General features: G+C 39.0%; 1 protein-coding gene across 1 annotated transcript in view; it reads left to right on the top strand.

Moving 5' to 3' along the window:
* LOC126184975 (uncharacterized) overlaps positions 1 to 24,120 on the top strand; it is a 62,949-nt gene extending 38,829 nt beyond the window's left edge. The window contains exon 2 of the mRNA XM_049927674.1: positions 23,750 to 24,120. The gene's annotated coding sequence lies outside the window, so the exon portion shown is untranslated. The remainder of the gene's footprint in view (positions 1 to 23,749) is intronic.
* Positions 24,121 to 24,779: the final 659 nt, after the last annotated feature.

The raw sequence follows: 24,779 nt of genomic DNA, 5'->3' as shown, positions 1-24,779 counted from the left end.
GGTCTCACACGATCGCTGTTTCCAGAATCCATGTTGATTCCTACAGAGTAGATTCTGGGTTTCCAGAAATGACATGATACACGAGGAAAAAAACATGTTCTAAAATTCTACAACAGATCGATGTCGGAGATATAGGCCTATAGTTTTGCGCATCTGCTGTTTACATGTTGAGGAATTTGGGGAATGAATCGAGGTTCTAGGTTAAGAAATTGTGTGAAGTTGACAGGGATTGGGTTGGGGGCAGTGGGGGTGAATCACAGTTGGATGGAGGAGTGAACTGAGTTAGGGAATGTTCACTGTTGGTCTTTGGTTGAGTTTGATTGGTAGGGCTGTGGTGAAAAAGTGTTCCCACTGCAGGGACTTGGAGAAGGGGAGAAGGTCTTTAACAAGCCCTGCATGATTGAATTTGGGAGTATGGCAAACGGTGAGGCCTTTGCAAAGGACTGATATTTCTGTGGGGCTGGGGCTTCTGGAGGAAAGGTTCATGACTGTGTTGCATGTCTTTTTACATTCTGGATACTTTGTGGTGGTGGGAGGGAGTTTTGGATTGTTGGGTAAGTGTAGTAGTTCTATGAGACATGCTCAAACAACATGCACAATGCCACCTCAAAAGGCTCTCCATCCTGCTCACTTTCTACTCTCACCTTGTAGTACAACCTCTACAGCAACCTCCAAACCTCCTCCACAACCCCTCTTAGCTGACAAACCCTGTCTCGCAGACTTACTAGACTTACCTCACCCTCCAAAACTCCCTCCCACCACCACACAGAATCCAGAACGTAAACAAACCTGCAACACAGTCATGAACCTTTCCTCCAGAAGTCTTAGCCCCCACAGAAATATCAGTCCCTTCCAAAGGCCTCACCTTTTGCCCCACTCCCAAATTCAATCATACAGGGCTTGCCACTGGTGCCTACAGTGGACATACTTTTTTGCCACCAACCCTACCAATCAGACTCAACCAAAGACCAATATTGGACTTTCCCTAATTCAGTTCACTCCTCCATCCAACCGTGATCCACCCCAATTGCCTCCAAACCACCCCCTGTCAACTTTGCAGAATTTCTTAACCTCGAACCTTGCTTCACCATCATTCCCCAAATTCCTCAACATGCAAACTAACCTTACACTATACTCGCTGTGCCGGCCAGGGTGGCCGAGCGGTTATAGGCACTTCAGTCTAGAACCGCGTGACCGCTACGGTCGCAGGTTCGAATCCTGCCTCGGGCATGGATGTGTGTGGTGTCCTTAGGTTAGTTAGGTTTAAGTAGTTCTAAGTTCTTGGGGACTGATGACCTCAGATGTTAAGTCCCATAGTGCTCAGAGCCATATGCTCGCTGTAGTGGGCTGACTCGTGTCCATGGTAGGCATAGTAACCAGTGGATTACTACACTACTTCCTTTCAGTGGGAAGGACCAGGTCTCGCTGTCCACGGTGCTGTCACTGCAGACACATCCATGATGTTGGTGGCAGCATTGGCAGTGGCAGCCAAAGACATGAGAAGTTCCCGATCCATCCCGACTGACGCATATGGACGAAAGTGATTGGGACGAGGCCACCCATGGCAGCTGGTGGACAGGACGCGACCAGGAGGTGGCAGGGGCAGGAGCCATCTGGACATCAGAGTCTGTGATGAGGTGGTGTTGGACCATGTAGTGATGATGGTGGACTGGAGAGGAGAGGCTCTGGTGATGTAAAACTGGCTTCTGTCCCTGCTGATGGTGGCAGCTGCTCAGTGCAATGAGAGGAGGCAGCACTGGTTACAGGAAGCAAACACACCATGAGTGCTGACAGAGCATTGAGTGCCTTAGAGGGCAGGCATGGTGAGGTCTGCCTGACCCCCAGAGTGGCCAGGACCAATGAGGAACAGGGCACCAGGCCCACAGCTTGAGGAAGGGCCTTCACCCATCCTTGGACACAACTGGTTCCGGTGGTGTGCCACGAGTTTATCTTTGGTGCGAATCATGAAGATGCTGTGACAATGCTGGCTGTGGATGGTGACCAGAATCCAGTGAGAGTGCCATCTGAAATCCATGGCCAGACTGGCATGCCACGCACAAGCGTTGACGAAACTGGCACTGCTGGAGGATGCATGCTCAACTGCAAGAGTTTGAGCAGGGTTGGCAGCTGACAGCTGTGCAGGAGCTCAGCAGAACTTTTAGCCACGATGAGTGTCATTCTGTAAGAACTTAAAAAAATATGAGATCCTCCTTAGCCATAAATCTTCCACGCACTTGGGCATGAGTGTCTTAAATGTTCAGACAAGGTGTTGTGCCTCACTGTTTGACTGCAGATGGAACGGAGGTGCTGTGACATGGTGACCACCATTGTGTGTACGAAAGTCCTTGTAAGATTGTGCCATTGACATACCATGGCTATGGGACCTTTTTTCCCCCCTTACATGTACACAGCAAAAAATCAAGCGCTTGGGGCAGGCTGTTAGCTCATGCTGTACGAAACAAGGGAGCACAAAGGAAGTGGCATTTGCTGTGCTTGCTGCTGACGACGTGTTTGTCCACATTACCCTGGTTGGACTTTTTGTACTGTGGCTACCTCTTCTTCCCCCAGTGTCCTGGGCTCAATGCACTGGGGCTGCACACTGTAAACAATGGTAACATCACTCCAAGCCTCTTATTAGTGGTCTGCAATGTGGAGACCTCGAATGACTGTGCAATATTGAAATCCAACTTCAGTGTAGGGTCCTAGAGCTGAAGGGCATGTTTATGCACCTTTGTATCTGGGTATGAACAAATGATTGTGTCTCTGACCATGGTGTCTGCATACAACTCCTGATACTTAGCCGTGATGAACCGACACTTATGACTGCGCCCATGAATCTCAGCTGCCCAAGCATAATAAAGATTGCTCTGGCTGTTTGCAACATTGGTATAATTCAACACGTACAGTGACCTCATGTGTACACTTGCGGTAGTACGTAGATAGCAAATGGCACATATTATCAAAAGCAAATGATGCCGGTTCTTGCAGAAGAGGTAACTGGCAAAGTGATACATATGGGAGGGGTTATCCATAATAAGAAAAGAAAAAGTTTATTTCTGTGGCCATCCTGCACTTCAAGCACAGAAATATTTGTTTGGTAAATAAAAAACAGCTTCTTTTGCTGTGCTGTACTTCATTTGCCCCAGACGTGTTTTGCCTTTTTTTTTTTTACTTTAAGGCAGCATCAGTGGGATTTAGAATGATACAGTTTTGTTTTGATTTGTAATACTTGTAGATTATAAAACAGTTCGCACTTTTAGTTCAGGCATCTGCATTTCCTGTCATTTGGTCACATGCTGGATGTTGTAGTACTCCTCTATTTACGAAACATAAGCATTTTCTTATGTTCTGAACATTTTTCTTCCCACTTTTCATCTTGTTTGCCCTTATTGCTGTGATGAACTATCAGTCATAGTGCATCATGACAATAAGGGAAAACAAGATGAGACATTTTTCTGTCCACTTTTGATCTTGTTTGCCCTTACTGTCATGATGCACTATCAGTCATAGTAACATCTCTAGCATGTGACCAGATGGCAGAAATACAGATGCCAACCAGAAATATGAAGAACTGTAAGTAATTGCTTATTTACATAAAAAAAGAAACATGAACTGTTTTAGAATGTACAAGTAACACACATCAAAACAAAACTATATCATTCCAGGTTCCACTGATGATGCCTTAAAAGTGATAAAAGGCAAATTTGGTCTGGGAGAAAAGTGCAGCAAGAGAAGGTGTTTTTTATTTACCAAACAAATATAAGAAAAGAACTTTACAGACAACCTTGTCGACCACTCAGAAAGCCTTCAAATGTTGGCGAAGCAGTTTCTTGTAAACAGTGACTGTGATTGATGAGGGTGCTGCCCCTGGCAGCCACCAAGGGTGTCTGTGGGTATTCTATTTCAATGTCAGTGCACACTATGCTTGCCATAGTGGCCCAACTTGCATCCGCAGTAGGTGCAGCAACTGGTGGGCTACTACATTTTTCTTCTTTAAGAATCTTTGTATCGTGTGCTGTTACAGAAAGTTTGTGTGCTACGACTGGTGAACATTTTTTTTTAAATTTATGATGGAGTAATTTGCATAGACAATCCACAGCAGACAAAATAAAATCAGTTTCAGCACTATGATTGTTATACTGTAGAATGTGATGCAACAATGCACTCTCTCTGTCCTGGGGGGGGGGGGGGGGGGGGGGGCGGGCAACCCACATTAATTTCATGGTGAATGCTAAAATAGTTTTGAGATTTCATGACACGTGACATGGTTTTGAGTAAACTTGCTTTGCATGTTCTGCCTTTCTTCAAACTTAATCTTAGTTGATATGTCCATCTGTATGGTGGGTCAGGATTTGAGCTCAGTTTGTGAAGATCACATCCTTGTAAAAAGGGAAGGTGGAGGCACAATTGCTTCCCCTCTTTCAAGTTACACCCGTACCTGTGTCTATTATAAACTACCATGTCATTCATTATGATTCTGCTGAAATCAGGCAGCTCATTATGATTTACTTATTTGTGTGTGGTAATGCCACTTTATACGTGCTAAATGCATTTTTCGTAATTGTGACTCCAGTTATTTCAGAGCAGTCTCACATGACTGATTACAAACAACTCACAATTGCGTTGAGACCTTGTCCGTTACGATGCTAGGTACTTTGTAGGGGCACTGAATTACATTTACATAATTTAATAGTGGTGGTTCAATTAAAATAAAGCAAACAATTCAGGCATCTGTAGGGTGCTGCCGGCCTCTGTAAATCCTCTCATTCCAAGACCTCCACCTCCTCTTCCTCCGGTGTTGATACAGTCACGCATTGTCATCCAAAAAATGAAGTCGGGGCCGAATGCCTGCCTGAAAAGATGCACTTGGGGAAGGAGTATAGTGTAAATCCTCTCATTCCAAGACCTCCACCTCCTCTTCCTCCGGTGTTGATACAGTCACGCATTGTCATAAAAAAAAATGAAGTCAGGGGCGAATGCCCGCCTGAAAAGATGCACTTGGGGAAGGAGTATAGTGTAACAATAACACTTACCAATGAATGTACTTTGGAAATCAGTGCACCCATACAACATTATGCCTCCCCACACCATAACACCTAGACCGGAAAACAATCATGTTTAGCAGTGCTGAACATACCCTCATATGGCGAGAGGTGGGGACATGTAATCCACGCACATGTATTATAATTATAAACTAACTGAAACCTTCTACATCACAGTGAGAAGTCACAGGTCCACGGAAAATGCATCTATCTGCTGTCGTGAAGAGAAAAAGTTATAATGTAATATCAGAATGAATGGGCTACTGATTGAAAAAACCTAGCAATCAGAATATGGTGTCCAGTGTACATGTAGGAAGTAATACATATGTAAATGACTTGCAGGTAACCATTTGTAGTTCTCTTTTGTTGTTCACATGTGAAACAGTTATGTACATAGGAGTAATCTCAATAAAATTTGTTCTGAAATGCAGGAAGACTTGTTGATGATAAGCACTTGATGTAAAGAATGGCAGCCAATAATCAACATAAATTAATATATTATAATGTAAGATTCGTGAGGGACAAAAGACCTAAAGCCATTTGATGACACAATTTGTGATCAGTTAAATATGTGTGGTATGTGCCCTGAGCAATTAAATCACAACATAAATCAACCTGTGAGGAAGGCAGAGGCCAGTCTTGAAATTTATTGGTAGAACTCAAGGAAATGTAATTCACTTAGAAAATCCTCATTGAAACTGTTCATGAGTGATGTTCATCAGTGAACAGGTCTTACAAAGTTGGGTTTGTGGGAGGGATGGGGGAAGATTCAGAGTAGAGGTACATAATGTGTCACTGAAGCACAAGAATGTGACTGAAATGCCCAACAAACTGCAGTGGGACACAAGAAAGGTATTATGACTCATGAATGGTCTAACTTTCAGAATTCCTAGGTACTTGTACCCTACTCCAGTAAGAGTTGAGAAATGTGTTACTTCCTCCAAGATACATAACTGAGCAAAGTGGCAGAGTGGTTTAGACACTGCACTGTCATTCGGGAGAACGGCTGTTGAAATCCACATTCGACCATCCAGATTTTGGTGTTTTGTGGTTTCCATAGATCACTTCAGGCAAATCCTAGGCTGATACCTTTGAAAATCACATAGCTGATTTTGTTTCTCATCCTCTCTCAATCTGAACTTGGGCTGTGGGGACCTACCTCCTCTGCTCATTCACTGTGCCATTCCTTGTGAATCAGGCTCTATCTGTGAAGAGTATCATTCTTGAGAAATAGTAGTCTTGCAGCTGCTGATTTATAATCAACAGGGTCTGTTGGTAGTCTCCCAGCAGCATTGCTTGCGCCTTGTGGATGCAAAAGGGGTGAAGTGGTTTGTATGCAGTACTCTCACAAAGATACTTGTGACATTGCTATGGAGTGTTGAGAGACCTAGTACTTATTCCCTGACTGTTTGCAACAGTTTTCAACAAATTTCCCAGTGTCCTTTTTTGGTGAATTATTTTTATGAGCTCCAAATAGGAGCAACTTTTTTTCAGTTACCTGTGCGATTACTAGTTTAATTCTTAAATCTGTTCTGTGTTTGCGTGCTTGCTGTGCACAGTTTAGCATTTTAATAATTGTGCAGTGTAGAGGTCCGCCAACATTAGTAAGGGTAGTGGCTGTGATTGCCGTGTTCAGATGCAAGTGGAGATAGTGACCCTTCTCTCACAGCTCTAGGCAGTGCTGGCATTAATCTCGCAGCTTGAGGCTGTTGCCAATGGGCATCGCTGTGGGGGACCAGATGTGGGGATCTGGGGTAGGTCCAATATGTCCCATATGTAGCCCAACTGGTCCACTACTGTTGATGCCCCGGTTACTGCCCCCACACTGAGGTTGAACCCTCACCAGTTTTTGAGTGGCAGGTTGTCCCAAGGCAGGCAGTGAAAGACTTTCTGGGGAGAGGATCAAGAGGCCTCCCTGGTTTATCTGACAAATGGGTTTAAGGTGCTATCTGTGGCTGAGCCAGATGCAGTTGCTTGTCCTGTTATAGAGGAAGCCACTCAACCTGCAAGATCTGGGCAGTCACTGAATGTGGGATTATTTAAAGTTGGGAGCTCTAATTTTAGGCAGGTAATGGTGTCCCTTAGGGACATGGCTACCAAGGAGGGGAAGAAATATTGTGTGCATACTGGGGAAGTCATCCAAATGTGGAACGAGTCCTTCTGGGTGCCATGAACAGCAGAAGGGGCAGGTGATAGCTCACGTCAGTACTAATGATGTGTGCAGCTTTGGATTGGAACAGATTCTGACTAGTTGAATTGATGAACACTGCCAGTCTTGCTTCCAAAATGAAGGCAGAGCTCAACATCTGTAGCATCATCAGCAGGACCAATTGTGGACCTTTGGTACAGGGCTGATAAGGAGGTCAGAATCAGAGGCTCTGACAGTTCTGTGACCAAGTGAGCTGCAGATCCCTCGACTTGCACCATAGGGTGGTGTGGTATTGGGTCCAGCTTAATAGACCAGAGGTTCACTACACACAGGAGATGACTGCACGGATAATGAGGGCTGTGCGGAGTGGAGTGGATGGTATTTTAGGGTAGGGTGTCTCAACAAAGAACAAAAAGGGTTTCAGTCTTAGAGGGTGCAGGTCAAACACAGGACAAAGGTTGACCTAGGAACCATAGGTATTATAGTAGTATATTGTCGTAGCTGTATTTGGGAAAGAACCAGAGTTCCAGACACTCATATAAAGCACAAGCACAAGTCATTATAGATACTGAAAGCTAGCTAAAGCTGGAGATGAGCCCAGCCAAAATTTTTACAAAGAACTTGACATTGTTGAGAAAGGATGGTTTAAATGCAGTTGGTGGTGCAATGTTTTTTGCAGTTAGAAGTAGTCTGTCTTGTAGTGAAGTTGAAGTAGGTAGTTCCTATGAATTACTCTGGGTAGAGGTTATACTTGAAAACTGGAATAAATTAATTATTGGATTGGTTCCTTTTACCAACCTCCCAACTTGGATGATGCAGTTGCTGAACAGTCCAAAGAAGACTTGAGTTTCAATTCAGATGGGTACCCCATTTGTACAATTATACATGGTGTTTACTTCAACCTACCCTTGATATGTTAGCAAAAATACATGTTTAAAGTCAGTGGTAGGTGTAAAGCATCATCCAGATTCGAAGTGTAAATGGTCAAAAAAACATACTCGACCTCTTGGCAACAAATAATCCCACACAAATAAGGAGCATCATGACAGATACAGGGATTAGTGAGCACAAGGTTGTTGTAGTGAGACTGAATATTGTTACATCCAAACCTACCAAAAATAAATGCAAAATATATCTATTTAAAAAAGCAGACAAAAAATTTGCTTGATGCCTTCCTAACATACATCCTCCATTCCGTCTGAACCAACTACGAAAGTGTAGACCAGATATGGGTTAAATCCAAAGAAATATTATAAACAGCAATTAAAAGGTTTATACCAAATAAATTATTAAGAGATGAAACTGATGCCTCCCCCTCATGGTACACAAAACAGGTCAGACTACTGTTGCAGAAGCAATGGAAAAAGCATGTTAAATTTAAAAGAATGAAAAATTCCCAATGATTCCCAGAGTTTTACAGGAGCTCAAAATTTAGTGTGAACTTTCTTTGTGAGATGCTTTTAACAGGCTCCACAATGAAACTTTGTCTTGAAATCTGGCATAAATCCAAAGAGATTGGGTCATAAGGAAAATACACCAGCAGCAAGACAATCAATACCTTCACTGTGCAATAGCGATGGTAATGTTACTGATGACAGTGCCACTAAAGCTGAGTCACTAAGTACTGTTTTCAGAAATTCCTTGACCAAATAGAGACAGTATATTTTCCAGAATTCAGATCAAGAACTGCTGCCAACATGAGTAACTTAAAAGTAGATATCATTGATGTAGCAAAGCAACTGAAACCACTTAATAAAAGCAAGTCCTCTGGTCCACATTGTATATACCAGTTAGATTTCTTTCAGAGTATGCTGATGTAATGACTCTGTACTTAACAGTCATATACAACCACTTGCTTGTCAAAAGATGTGTACCTAAAGACTGGAAAGTTGCATTGGTCACACCAATACTCAAAAAAGGCAGTACGAGTAATCAAATGAATTATAGACCCATATCAGTGATGTCAATTTGCAAAAGGAGTTTGGAACATATACTACATTCTAATATTATGAATTAACTCAAGGAAAACAATCTGTTGACACAGTCAGCACATATTCAGAAAGTATTGTTCTTGTGAAACACAACTAGCTCTTTATTCTCACAAAGTAATAAATGCTACTGACATGGGCTCTTTAATTGATTCCCTAGTTCTAGATTTCCAAAAGGCTCTTGATACTGTTCATTACAAGTGGTTTCTAATAAAATTATGTGCCTATCGAGTACTGTCTCAGTTGTGTGACTGGATTCGTGAGTTCCTGTCAGAAGGGTCTATTGTACAATCCAATATTTGAAAACAGGATACAAAAATGTGGTAAGCTGTATCTCCAGGAGGTGACCTTTCAATTATTCTTCCATTTTTGTATTCATTACTTGTATGACAAATGTAAAGCATTTATGTTTATGCTAACATTTAAAAAATCAGTAGAAATTTAAAACATTTCACTGCCACCGTACTTTCACTTCTGATAAAACAAAATTATCAGTAGATTCATTTCACACATCATTGGCTACTGTTACTTCTTATGTATTGCGGCATTCTCGTTTTCAACACTGACGTTTTTGTATCGATATCAAAGGTGCAATAGTTCTGTAAGTGTGAGAAAAAAATTCCAGCAACTGGAAAGTTAGGCAACTACTGGCAGTGAGATGCAAGATACTGTTCCAGAAGTGACCCCTCAAATATCACGGTACTTCTGAACTTCTGTTTAAACAGTTTGTGCATACCACATTCTTTCCTGGTCCATCAACAGATCATTCTATTTACAGATCAAAATTTGTGTGATATGAGGTTGCATACTCTTGTCACTATCAGCAGTGTGTGATGTAGTAGTTCATTTATAATCAAAAGTACAGATTCTGAAATATGTGTGGGTCAGATGTTGCCATGAAAGTTGTAGCTAGAGTAATTGTTCTGCTGATTGGATGCCTTTGATTACCCTCTGTCCCACTTTGTGCTGATTGCGGTTTTCTAATCTGCCAATGGTCTGGACATACATTTGCCCTTCCCAATGCTGTTGCTAGCTTCCCTTTGACTCAATCACTGTGTTCCAAATGCTCACAACTCACCATCAGGACCACTGTGCTTAAGAGTCAGGCCGACATGGACTGTTGCAGGCTGGTGTGGAGTGTAATTTATTTGTATTTGTTTCACTGTTTTCTTAACTAACTGGCATAAGTCTTTTTATAAATAAGTTTATATTGCACTTAACACAAATGGTGTTGCTTGCCAATAACTTTTATTTCAATATAAAAGTTATTGGCAATCAATCTGTGACACAACAGATGAACTCCAGTTGTACTAGGGACAGACTGCATAGTTCTGTAGCTTTTTGTGAGACCCAAATGGGTGAAACATCTGACAAAAATGAACTTAAAGTACTTCAGATGTGTTAGTGTGTAGTACCAAAACTCCACCCTTAGACAGAGCTCAGCAATACCGGCAGACCTTTGCAATATATGATCCTGCAACCCAGTGGAACAATAATGAATTCAGGAATACACATAGAAAAACTGAAGTGTTTAGCACAGACCTGTGTTTGTGCCTACATAGAAGCCATTTTCAAAATACTAATGATCTTGTACTAAGAAGGTACAGTTTCCACTAAAAGATGACCACATTTGGAACACAGCTAGAAAGGGAGAGACATGTACTCTCTCCCCTCATCCATCACAGATGTACAAGTACTTGTTGCAGCAATGCACATTCCATCAAAATGTTCAGTCACTCCCAAATAAACTAAATGAAATAGAAATAATATTAAATGATCTAAATGATGTTTCTGTACTATGCTTTACAGAACACTGGCTCAAACAAGATATGTTAGAGCAAACATACCTTCCTCAGTTCAAACTTGCAAGCATGTTTTGTAGGAAAATATAGTGTCATGGGGGTACTTGTATATATGTTGAAGAAAATATTGAATTCAATAGTGTAGGCTAACTAAATACCATAAACTGTCGTGTGAAAAAGATAGAGAACTCTCTATTGCTGAACTACCAAGGCAAAATACAGTTATTATTCGTTATACAGGTCACCAGATGGAGACAAAAAAGTGTTTTGCAATCACATGGAGGAACTCTTGGAAGAAATTCACTCCCCCAAGAAAAATATAATTATATGTGGTAACTTTAATATTGATTTCTCGAAATCCAATAAATTCAGAGATGACATTATAAATTTACTACAGTCGTTCAACATCAGTCCAACAGTAACTGAACCAACTCGAGAAACACCTAACTCTGCATCTATTATTGATCAGATCTTGATAAATACGTGCAAATATGCCTGTAACACAAAAGTTTTAAACATGGGTTTTAGTGATCACTATGCTCAAATTCTTGCAATAAATGTTTCAGGACACCAAATTCCCAGTCGAATACAACACACTGTAAGGAATTTCAGTATAAAAAATGTGGCATATTTTTGCTCTCTCCTAGAGGGTGAAAGTTGGAAATATGTACGACTGTAAAGAGACCAATGAGAAATATGATAAGTTTAGGGCTACATTCAAACATTTTTTTGAAATGGCTTTTCCCAAGAAAACAACTATGTGGAACTCTATTCAAAAAACAAACAAGTGGATTACAAAAGGGATAAGGATATCATGTCAAAATAAAAGGAGATTGTATGAGTACTCCAATCATAATACCAGTCCTGACTTTATTGCATATTTCAAAAGATACAAAAGAATACTAACATGAGTTATTTCAAAAGCAAAATAACTAGGAAATGACAAAATATTGTGTGGTTCCAAGAATAAAACTAAAGTAACCTGACAAATTATAAGGAAAGAAATGGGTACCAGGCCAGTTAATCACAGTAATATAGAGCTGATTATGAATAAAAATAAACTAACTGACCCCAAACATGTTGCTAGTGCTTTCAACAATTATTTCTCAAATATAGCACAGCAATTAATAAATACACACCATGACTAACAGCCAACCAGTCACTCAAATCAAAAAATTCATTCAAACAAATTATTCCTGTATCCAGCAACACCCAAGGAACTGTCAAGACTCCTAAAAGAATTACCTAATAAATATTCAGTGGGTGTTGATGAGATATCAGGTGCTATTATCAAAGTTAGTGCAACATTTATTGTGGAACCACTAACAGACATAGTAAATTCATCTTTTGAAAGTCGTGTATTTCCAAATAATCTAAAAACTGCAAAAGTAACACCTCTGCATAAGAAGGGTGCAAAAAGTGATCTTGCTAATTATAGACCAGTTTCAGTTTTTTCAGGCTTCAGCAAAATTATGGAAAAAATATTCCTTAGAAGATTAACAGTTTTCCAAAGTTAAAGAGAGGCTGATAAGTGACTCCCAACATGTGTTCAGAACTGGAAAGTCAACTCAGTCAGCAATTTTTGCCTTCTTAAGTGAAGTATTAAAATCAGTGGATGATAAACAGCATGTATCTGGGATATTTCTGGATCTAAGTAAAGCCTTTGATGTAATTGATCATGGCATTCTCTTGTGTAAATTAAGTAATTATGAAATTTGAGGTCAGTCTGAAAAGTGGAGCCAGCCATACCTTGGTAATTGTCAGCAGATTACAGAAATAAAACGCAAAGATAGTGAAACACAAAAAATTTCTAATTTATTACAATGATGAGCAGAAAAATCAAGTATGGAGTCCCACAAGGGTCAGTTCTAAGACCTGTTCTATTTCTGCTGTATGTAAATGACTTGGCTAGTAAAATACATGATGGAACCACTGTACTGTTTGCAGATGACACTAATATTCTAATTAAATCACAGAATGAGGAAAATCTGCACAAGGCTGCAGTATCAGTTATGCGTACCTTAACACACTGGTTCAAGACCAATAGGCTCATCATAAATTCTGAAAAAAAACTGTGCCAGTTAACTTTCATACCACACAAAACCTCCATCCTGCAAACCCTGTTTTCACAATCGAAGGAAAAAAATGTGTTGAAGGTCAGTCATACAAAATTTCTAGGTGTACATGTTCAGGCACATCTGAAGTCGGAGGCACACCTAAACAATTTAAATAAGAGACTGAATTCACTAGCATATGCTGTTAGGATCCTCACTCAAAATACAAGCTGCTCATCAGTGCTGACAATGTATCACTGCAGTATACAGTCGCTACTTATGTATGGAATAATTTTTTGGGGAAATTCCACAAATACTACAAGAACATTTAAAATACAGAAAAAGATTATCAGGGTGATAAAAAAAAAAAAAGCTAACTGTAAGGATTCCTGTAGACCCCTTTTTAAAACTCTGAAAATATTGCCACTGCCTTGCTTGTATATATACGAAATACTAATTTTCACAAAAGACAGCATCTTAAAAAAGGAAAATCTTATCAAACACAACTATGATATACAGACACATGAAACTAGACAGAAGGTGAACTTACACAGGAACACAGTAAATACAAATGTATGCAAAAGAGGAATGTATCATTCTGGAGCTATGTTATACAGGGTGTTACAAAAAGGTACGGCCAAACTTTCAGGAAACATTCCTCACACACAAATAAAGAAAAGATGTTATGTGGACATGTGTCCAGAAATGCTTAATTTCCATGTTAGAGCTCATTTTAGTTTCGTCAGTATGTACTGTACTTCCTCAATTCACCGCCAGTTGGCCAATTGAAGGAAGGTAATGTTGACTTCGGTGCTTGTGTTGACATGCGACTCATTGCTCTACAGTACTAGCATCAAGCACATCAGTACGTAGCATCAACAGGTTAGTGTTCATCACAAACGTGGTTTTGCAGTCAGTGCAATGTTTACAAATGCGGAGTTGGCAGATGCCCATTTGATGTATGGATTAGCATGGGGCGATAGCCGTGGCGCAGTACGTTTGTATTGAGACAGATTTCCAGAATGAAGGTGTCCCAACAGGAAGACATTCGAAGCAATTGATCGGCATCTTAGGGAGCACGGAACATTCCAGCCTATGACTCGCGACTGGGGAAGACCTAGAACGACGAGGACACCTGCAATGGACGAGGCAATTCTTCGTGCAGTTGACGATAACCCTAATGTCAGCGTCAGAGAAGTTGCTGCTGTACAAGGTAATGTTGACCACGTCACTGTATGGAGAGTGCTACGGGAGAACCAGTTGTTTCCGTACCATGTACAGCGTGTGCAGGCACTATCAGCAAGTCATTGGCATCCACGGGTACACTTCTGCGAATGGTTCATCCAACAATGTGTCAATCCTCATTTCAGTGCAAATGTTCTCTTTACGGATGAGGCTTCATTCCAACGTGATCAAATTGTAAATTTTCACAATCAACATGTGTGGGATAACGAGAATCCGCACGCAATTGTGCAATCACGTCATTAACACAGATTTTCTGTGAACGTTTAGGCAGGCGTTGTTAGTGATGCCTTGATTGGGCCCCATGTTCTTCCACCTACGCTCAATGGAGCACGTTATCATGATTTCATACGGGATACTCTACCTGTGCTGCTAGAACATGTGCCTTTACAAGTACGACACAACATGTGGTTCATGCACGATGGAGCTCCTGCACATTTCAGTCGAAGTGTTCGTACGCTTCTCAACAACAGATTCGGTGACCGATGGATTGGTAGCGGTGGACCAATTCCATGGCCTCCACGCTCTCCTGACCTCAACCCTCTTGACTTTCATTTATGGGGGCATTTGAAAGCTCTTGTCTATGCAACCCCGGTAGCAAATGTAGAGACTCTTCGTGCTCGTATTGTGGACGGCTTTGATACAATACGCCATTCTCCAGGGCTGCATCAGCGCATCAGGGAGTCCATGCGACGGAGGGTGGATGCATGTATCCTCGCTAACAGAGGACATTTTGAACATTTCCTGTAACAAAGTGTTTGAAGTCACGCTGGTACGTTCTGTTGCTGTGTGTTTCCATTCCATGATTAATGTGATTTGAAGAGAAGTAATAAAATGAGCTCTAACATGGAAAGTAAGCATTTCCGGACACATGTCCACATAACATATTTTCTTTCTTTGTGTGTGAGGAATGTTTCATGAAAGTTTGGCCATACCTTTTTGTAACAACCTGTATAACCATATGCCTTCTTACCTAAAATGCATACCAACATTAAATAAAGTTAAAACAGTTCTTGCTTGACCACTGCTTCTAGTCTTTGTCTGAGCTTATGGAACTTCATAATAAGTAAACCTCATTTACCAAATTTCACTAATTGTCAATACATAATATAGTTCACATTGTGCTTATCATGTCATCTCACTTAATAACTGCTATTGTCACACGTAGAAGCAATGTAGTACACCAACCTACATTGTTATGCAATTTTATTATGTCAACAATGTAGTCAAAATGACTACTATATTGTAAACTAACTAGGTTTACCACTGTCCTATATCACATGTACAAACAATGTACGAAACTGATTCTTGGACCAATAAATAAATAAATAAATAAATGACATTTAATGCCGCATTGGTTAATATTTATTCGCCACCTCAGGAAGCTCTTGACAGTGATCCTTTCAAAGATCATACATCATAACTCCCCATATTGTTACTACTTCTAAGGGATTTTAATCCATATACTAGCCACAAGGACTGAGTTGTTATTAAGAGCTTCATGTTGTAAGAACTACACCTTCTTATTACAAATGGTAACATACCATCAACACTTTGATGGGTCATTCTGTGCCCTTAAAACCCCACTCTATTGTACTCCCCTCATTCACTTCTCAGTGTAAAAGAATTGGTAACTTTTAAATGATTACTTTCCAATTTAAAGCCACACATTAGCTAAAGCAGTTCATGAAACAAAGCAGTGACTACTTCCCATTTGGACCCACCCAAGAGAATATGCAGGTCTCAATAGGAAACTATTGAGCTCATCACAGCAGATTTGACAATCATGATGCACCCATCCCATCCTAAAGTCCTGAAGTCACCATGACAGCTGTACTATGTCTGATGTTGCTCTGCAATTTGGGTGAAGAATACAGCACTTTAATGGTTCAGATGCCTATCAATTGCAGAAAACCACCGTGCATCCAAGTAATAATGTTTAAGGCATAAAGAACATTTGGAGAGAGCAAGAATAATTCATTGCACGGTTTTTTGTACTCAATAAATCATTCCAGTGCCTCCTCAGACATATGAGAAACCATAAGGAGAATTTCTGGCAAGAATGACAAGTGATCAGTAAGTTCTGTTTTGAAGTGAGGGTGTCTGCAAACAGTGTGTGGTAACTATGGCAAACTATATCCATCTAGTCCTTGCCACTGCAAACAACAGTCTTAATCTGTCTAGCGCCACTGCACACCAGTGCAGAGGGTTAGTTGGGACTTCACATCCAACAGTATCAAACAGTATGACTACATTTTCTCCATGTGACAACTAAGTGGGCAAGTTTATGTAGAAAATGGTATCATCTATTAGAGCATGATAAAATACCTAATATAGAGCTGGAAGGTAACCTATTTAAGGCTTCCCAGACTTCTGGGTGATGGAAGTTGTGGTACTCCTCCTGAACCAAGTGAGTGCCAGTGTATTATCTAATAACTGTTGTAGTACTGCATTCACTAACGTGTAAGAATGAGTGTAGAACACATAGTCAGTTGGAATATAGGAAACTGGCTACTTCAAATTTGAGCTCAGGACATAAATTTCAACCCTTGACAACGTTACACATGTAGAGATGACAATACAACATGCTCGTTTTGAAGACAAAACCTTGTAGGTGTCTGTGCAAGATGATTTTTGTGTATCAGGTTGGAAACACTCAATATAAAATATTCAAACAAGCAAATGGTGCTTCTCAAAGGTCTGTTTTAAGTGTTGATGTCTGTGATTTTCGTTAATGTTTGGTTGTCAATGATAAGACACCTCTGCAGTGTTCATTTTTTGTTGACAGTATTGCTCAATTCTATACCATCTCCAATTTGCCAACCAATGGTGATGGTTGCTTCTCAAGATTTGTTGAATGGAAAACTGAATAGCTAACACATTCTAGAAATTATCTTTAGGTATAATTGCAAATGATAAATTTTAACCATTGTTATTAAATTCCTAATGTAACTGTTCTCTAAATGAGCTATGCTTCTATGCGTGTCTTAGGTGACTGTTTTATGCAGCTTTGGTGGGTGTGTAATTGCACAAAAGGCTCTGTTATCAGTGTACAAACATGTACTAGACCCCTGTTGTCATATTTCTGCAACTATAAAGAAAATCTGTAACTTCAACTAATTTCAATGATCTTCCTGGAACCTTAGATCAGACTTCTGAAACAAACTGAGAGAATTATGATTAACCCTACATCACAAAGCCTATTCCAATAACACCTAACACAAATCCTCATAAATTTTAGTTCTTTTTATGATGTTCATAGAAACACACTACAGGAAATTGAAAATGCAATAAAATGCTATAACTCAAAACAAAATCGCATCTTTAAGTAATTTCTTGTTCTTTTACAGTTCACATTTCTTCATTTACATCAGTTTGTGCACAGATCTGTTCAGTGTTCTTTGCAGTAAGTGTTAAGACATTCTCTGCAATGTATGAGTCTCATTCTTTTTTAGAAGGGCAGATGTGACAAAGAGTTCTCTTGCCAGTGGTATGTTGTTCTCGCCTTTGTGATTGTGACGCTTTAGTTTAGGACATCTTGTATGGCTACTCAAAAGTGTGTTTGTAGGCTGGGATTTTCTAGCCTCTTCGTCATCCAGAATTTAGCGAATTCTTCACCCAAGTGTATAAAAAGTCTTTTCTTGGCAATCTGTTGGTTCTCTGCTGCTGGTTATTGTAGGTATCGATACCCCAAGCATCACACATCACACACCCAATATTTATCATGCCATAAAATACACTTAGTGGCTGTCTTCTGGTTTTCCAGCTACATGAATAGGTGCTGCACATCTGGTCCAGCATGTTACTCCTAATTTGGTAGCATTGTAATCCTCTATTATGTGTGGTTTCGTACTGATGCCATTGACAGTGGGCTGGTCATAAACAGTTTACAGCGGAGCAACCATTTTATTTGATTGTGCTGTGTATGAAATCAGGGGTTTTTTCTTTGTCAAAGCGAAACATAGATGTACCTATGTTTCTGTTTTTCGTGGACAGTAGCTCAGGGTATTTCAGGTTTGTTGGAGTGAATAGTGCCCACCAGTGTTTATCTTTTGAAAGATCACCTGCCAGTTTCAGTGAGGGAAACCAATTGTCTACCATGATGTTTCTATTTGACACTCGAAGAGTCTTGGTCATTTACTTTACATAAAATTCCCCAAGAGGCATTCCAATTGTCTCTCTGCATTTTCCTAGGTAAGGAGATGTGTCGACCATGTACTTTGTTTTTGTGTCACAGGTCATGACTATTTTCATCGCATATCTATTTTGTTTGTTTAGGATGTAAAAGTGGAAAGGACATTGTGCATGAAAACACAACAGTTGCTCGTCTACAGTAACAAATGGGTCCGGTTTATAACAGGTCTTTCTGTTTTGAGTAAACTGTTCTCAAATTTATTAGTATGAAATAATAGTTTTCTCTTGTAGCTTGACAAATTTGTTATCAAATTTCAGACATGAGACTAAGAATTCAAACCTTTCAGAACTCGTTGTGGCTTTGTATAGAGAACCAACTTAATCTGTATTGAACATTTCTCTTACAGACAGATGCCTGTTTTTTTAAGCTGCTGCTATTACAAAGATTCTAAGAAGGGCCTTTATCTCTGCTAGGCAGGTTTGGTTTTGTGTGTGTCAATGTTTTATTTCTTGATTTCCTCCTATCAGTTTCTTTCCATTAGTACATGCCACTATAGCGTTAATCATCTGATACATGAGAAAGAAAGAAAATGTCTCCAGAGGTGTCTTCACTGCCTTAGCTCGTTGAATGGGTGCCTGAATGAGGAGGATAACATCTCTGTTTGGTGTGTGACAACTTGAACAACTGGTAGATATTACGGACCAACGGTAATTGTTATTACCCCCCACCCCCCTCCCCAACACGGTATTTGTGTTCCTTGATGGTGAGGAAATTGTATGATCTTCTTTACTTTCAGATGTGGATTCATTAGAATTTTCAGATTCAAGCCATTTTCATTTCTGTCCACATTGCCCAAGCGCAAGACTGTCTTCAGGACTGCTTCGACTCATGTCAGTATTTGGCCCTGGAATATCTTCGCGATCTGAATGGGGCATTACCATTTCATCAGACTCTAATTTCTTTGTTCAAACTAGAATCACTGTCAAATCCACTTTCATCTATTTTTTTTCCAAGAATTTTCATGATTTCCTGTGAAATTTTGGTCATCTCCATGCAGAATACTCATCCAAAATAAAATAAAAATTCAAATGCTTGACAGCACACATTATGCTCATTATACTGTTTTATATATGTACTGAACCAATGTTATTGCTAGAAATAGTTCTGGTTCTTTAAGTTACCGCATGTAATTCTGGATATGTAGATACAAATTCTCATAAAATTTATGACATAGCACTTAGTACTGTGAAATCAAACCAGTGAGTTTCAACAGTGAATACTCGATAATCAACCATTTCAAAAGCTAGGAAGCTACAATGAAGTATAGCAGTGTGATGTGAAAAACATAACTGATTAAGCAATCGTGCATCATCAAAATGATAAGCTGGTGATCTAGGGTTAAAGGATATTGGTTAATCACAAACTAATCTTTATAGATTTAACTATCTACAAATTAATAATGTCAACATATCAGGTTCCTGCCCAGATAGCTGTGCAAGTTAAAAGCACCCCTGCCAATACACAGGGACACACGCCGCCTCGCAATACCCCGCCGGCCACACTGGTTGTGGTTTTTATGCAGATTCCCACATCCAAATTGGTGAATATTGGCCTGGTACACATGTTTAGCATCAGATACATCCTACACAAACATTTAGAAAACTTTCTCACACTTGGACATAGAATTTACTCAAGACACAAACAGGTGGGGTACACTGATTCTATCCTGTGGGATGGGTAAGAGATTGATGACCGTGGATGTTTAGTCTCTGTAAACCCACAATCACCAGCAGCAGAGAAACTTTTTGAATGGAAATTCTGCTGTGTTAGGAAATACCAGATTTTGAAACTGTTTAGTTATACAGATATTCTGTTAATGACATTTGCGACAACTAGCAATTATGCCAGTAACTTTACCAATATTATACATTTTCTCAGTGAAAATATGGCTGCAAGCTAACTATGTACATAATTAGACTTTTACTTTACTCTTAATCTGTAATGTTACTTCATAAATACAACCTATCCATACACAGATTCAGGAAATTGTCCAGGATGTAGACAGCGTTTTTAAACAGAAAAGTTTTCGGTTTGTTTTTAAAACTGTATTCGTAGTCTACCAGTATATTTAATTCTCATATTCATAGTCTACCAGTATATTTAATTCTCATATTCATAGTCTACCAGTATATTTAATTCACGAGGGACATGGTAAAATATTTTTATGTCTGTATACTTTCATCCATTCTGTACAAGGTTAAGGGTAAGTTGTAGGTAATGGAGGCCATTATTGTTCTTAATATTTTATTTATAAATGCTATTATTATTTTAAAATTATGAGTGGTTATTCATAACAAACTTCATAAGAGAGGAAAAGTATCATGGAACTGTTGTTAGTATGCCAATTGTTTCGAATAATTTCCTTCGTAAAGTTTGAGGGTGGATATCAGATATTATCCCTCCATCACATTTCAGTTCAGTGAATAGCACTGATCATGCAGACCATTGTGTAATGAAAATAAAAAATCTATAGCTACTAAAAAATAATTAAAGTTTGTCATTGGAATTGTGACTTTGTATGCTCTTAGTGCAATGCTCAGGAGTGACTGATTTTAATTACTATTTTGGCAGCCTCTTTTTAAATTGTGAAGTAAGAAAGGAAATTCCAAAATATAACAGCAGTTAAATAAAAGTAAAAGAACTTATCAGTCGATGGATGACTAACACACATAAAAAAAAAAAACTAACTTCAGTACTAACTAGTTGAATTGAGGTTCCTTCATACAGAAAAGAGAGAGGAAATTATTGGAGGATTATATTTGAAGTCATATACAGTCTCTGAATAATGAAGACACAGTAGGGTAACTTTACTGGGATCTCAGCTTAAAGGTTTAGATCCCAAAAAAGTGTGTCCATACAGTATGTAAGGCTAGTCCTGTAGATCCCTGTTGTTCTCTTTTTACTACAATTGTGACACTGTATATTTGTGTTTCTGTTCTCAATGTCAGGAACAACATTACACAAGTCATTGCCAGAAAAGAAATTCACCAACATGGTGCCAGAACCAAGGAAAAGTATCAGCAAATACAAACTGGAATTCGGATGAATCGAGTATCCTCAGAACAATTAAAAGCATGCTATGCCAGGCTGTATGTACACCATAGAAGTTAAAAAAACACCTTTAACAGAAAAGGAGGACTGAAATTAGGCAAGTTGAGCGCCAAAGTGCTAAATAAAATGAACAGCACCAACTCTTCAGCAGTACGAGCTCCATAACACATGCTGGCATGACTCTGCATGCTTAGGTAGTGATCAAATAATGTCATAACCTGACCATTGTGTTCTTACATATAAACAGATTGCCTCACTGAGCTTGTTTTAGTTTACAAATCAACCAACAAAGACTTTATAACCTCTGAAGATGTGTCTAGCAGTAGGAGATGAAATGTTACAGAAATATGGCTTAGACTATAACTAATGTCCGTATAACTAAAATCACCAATTACATCCTTGGAATGTCTAATGTGTTACCTCTCTGTGACGGATCAATGCTATTGAAAAATACAAAAATAAAACAATGAAACTATCTGCCAGACAACTGATTTTGCTGTAAAAAAGATTTCTATGACATGCACAGTATTGACCTTAGTTTTAAGTTTTCTGATATGCTCATTGAAATGAAATGCGTGTACTGTACCATTGACAAAGCCTGTTTAATGTGAATGGTCACTAGTGAATAAAAGTTATTGATTCTTACACCTGTAAATGTATGCGAACTGTCATCTTTTCTACATGTTACAACACTAATGTCACAAACCTGATTTGCAGTTTATTGAGTCCATCTGTCTACTTTTTTCTGTCTAATCAAATGATCACTAGGCTATGCCTGTCTGACTTCCATCTGTGAAATAATTATTTGAAACTCTCTGACTATTGATTGCGTCACTGTGAGAATTGATCTTAGCTAATCAAATTGACCCACTCAGTGAAAATGCCCTACCTAGAAGATTCAGGAACTTACACATTCAGAATTTTAGGGATGATCCAACATATAAACCAAGTAATTACATATTTGGGCTAAACAGACATGGAGTCAATATGATGTTGGAAATTCTGTACTGGAATACACAGTGGAATGAATATAGAGAACTCCAGTGCAAATGTCTCATCCAGCAGGGGAGTGAGTGCTGTTTTGAAATTTTGAGAGAGATTAAAATTGTGTGCTGGACCGCTACTTGAATCTGGAACCTCCCCTCTGTGGATAATGCTCTTACTGACTCAGCTGTCCAGGTCTGGATATCCAGGCAAAGTTCTGGGATCAAATCTTGATCTGGCACACAGTTTCAATCTGTTAGAAAGTTTCATATTCTCCATATAGCAGAGCACCTTCTCTAGTGTATGCTCTGTTTTTGTTGCTGTTTCTTAGCACATTGTTTCTTACTTCTTTTCTTGCCGTTGCTTCAAATATTTGTCTTGGTTCTACTTCTAGTTTGCTCGTGTTTCTTGTATTTCTGACATGTCGACTGCGTACATGAATACACGCAACCAATCACTTCTCCCATATGCTTTTTGTAAATGAAACAGAAAATGGATAAATGAATCAGGTAAATTGCATGCTCTTCTAAACACTCCATGTTGTGTTTTATTGGAGTGAAGGAGAGGCTTTCTAACTTGTGATGTTTCACTGTGTAGCTTCTATTTCTTACATTTCACTGTCTCTCCCATGACCCATGGCCCCAGATTATTTCCTCCATAATACTCGACTGTCTTGTATCCTGTCGTCCATTTCTTTCCTTTGGTGTATGAAGAAACCTCGAGTTATGAAATCTAGTATTGTTATCCTTTGGTCGGGTCTGAATCTGCTGGAGCCTGCTATATGTCAGTTTATGTTTTGATTGGAGTAGGTATTGTGAAGATTAAAATTAAGCTTAAAATTTTGATTTTATATTAATTTACCTTTATTGGTTTTCTCAAATTATACAATCATATTGGTATTTCTGAATGAACTATTACTACAACTGCTGCTGCTGCTGCTGCTACTACTGCTACTACTACTACTACTACTACTACTACTACTACTACTACTACTAAGTCCTATAGTGCTCAGAGCCAACTACTACTACTACTACTACTACTACATAAAGATAATTTAATTTACTGACATCATAAAAATATTTCAGTTAAATGAATACATAAAAATAATTGAATTTATTAAAGACAGAAATTGTCATACACATTGTTCATTTATTGTGTAAGGTCTATCTTTGACACATAAAATCTTTATTACATTGTTTTCATTTGTCTCTTTTTATTATCTTACAGTATTTCTTGTTTCAGGTTTCTCACTGCTGGCACAACAAGAATCTTTGTTTCATTTTCTATCAAATTAATGCACCCGAAACTAGTATTGGAAATTCTGCATTACTATTGAGTGGCCTATCATCAATGTGTTTCTAATAAAGAAAGAAAGAGAGAGAACTTTGGGGATACAGAGATATTTCAACCCGTTAAGTACCTAACAGGAGGCTGCATTATATCACCATGTGTTTGAATCAACAATGTGATGTGTCTGATGAAAAAGAAGAACAGATGTTGAAAGGGTACTCAAAGTTTCATAGTCTTCTAGGTTTACTTCTACATGAATAAATATAAGATACAGAAGTAAGTATACATTGTCAGTCCTCTGCTTAGCTCACAGTGACAGTATGAAAGTTTTTTTTCTTCTTTTTTTTTTCTTCCCCCCCCCCCCCCCACCCCCCCCCCACCCCACTGAATATTTGTAAAACAAACTTTTCTCCATTAGTTAATGCTTGTATCTAAAAAGAAAAAAAAATATTGGTTTTCATGTTCCTTATGCACATCGCCTTCTACTCATGTTTGAGCAATTTCAGAACTTATTGTCCTCCCATTCCCAGTTCATATTTTTGTTGCTAATTTTAAAGATTAAAAAATTTCAATCCCATATGTAGTGTTGACTTCCAAATCCAGACTGAAATATATCAACTTGTAGGAAACATTTGCTTTATTGTTCAGCTTTTTAAATATGTATTTTTGACAAAAATGTGGTACTGTTTGAGTGTTTACCTCAACCAAAGAATTGCACACATGTGCTGCTCAGATCGATGGTGTGATTACCAGATCAGTTTACTAATTTCCCTAACATTCATAGTTAGAAAAAATATTCCATGATTTCAATAAACAAGACCCCTGCAACTGTTAGAATTCTTTGTTCGAGAACATTTTCAGTTTAGCAAATTAAATTTGTATCTTCAGGTGCTTCAAGTCAAGAGATTAAAGTTTCTATTTAAACCAGATAGAGCCATCCCCGACATTTATGTCCAAGTATTTAAAACTTCTGACTCACAAA

This window comes from Schistocerca cancellata, chromosome 4 (genome assembly GCF_023864275.1).
Source record: "Schistocerca cancellata isolate TAMUIC-IGC-003103 chromosome 4, iqSchCanc2.1, whole genome shotgun sequence".
Classification (NCBI taxonomy): domain Eukaryota; kingdom Metazoa; phylum Arthropoda; class Insecta; order Orthoptera; family Acrididae; genus Schistocerca; species Schistocerca cancellata.
This window is presented reverse-complemented; position numbering and strand designations above follow the sequence as displayed.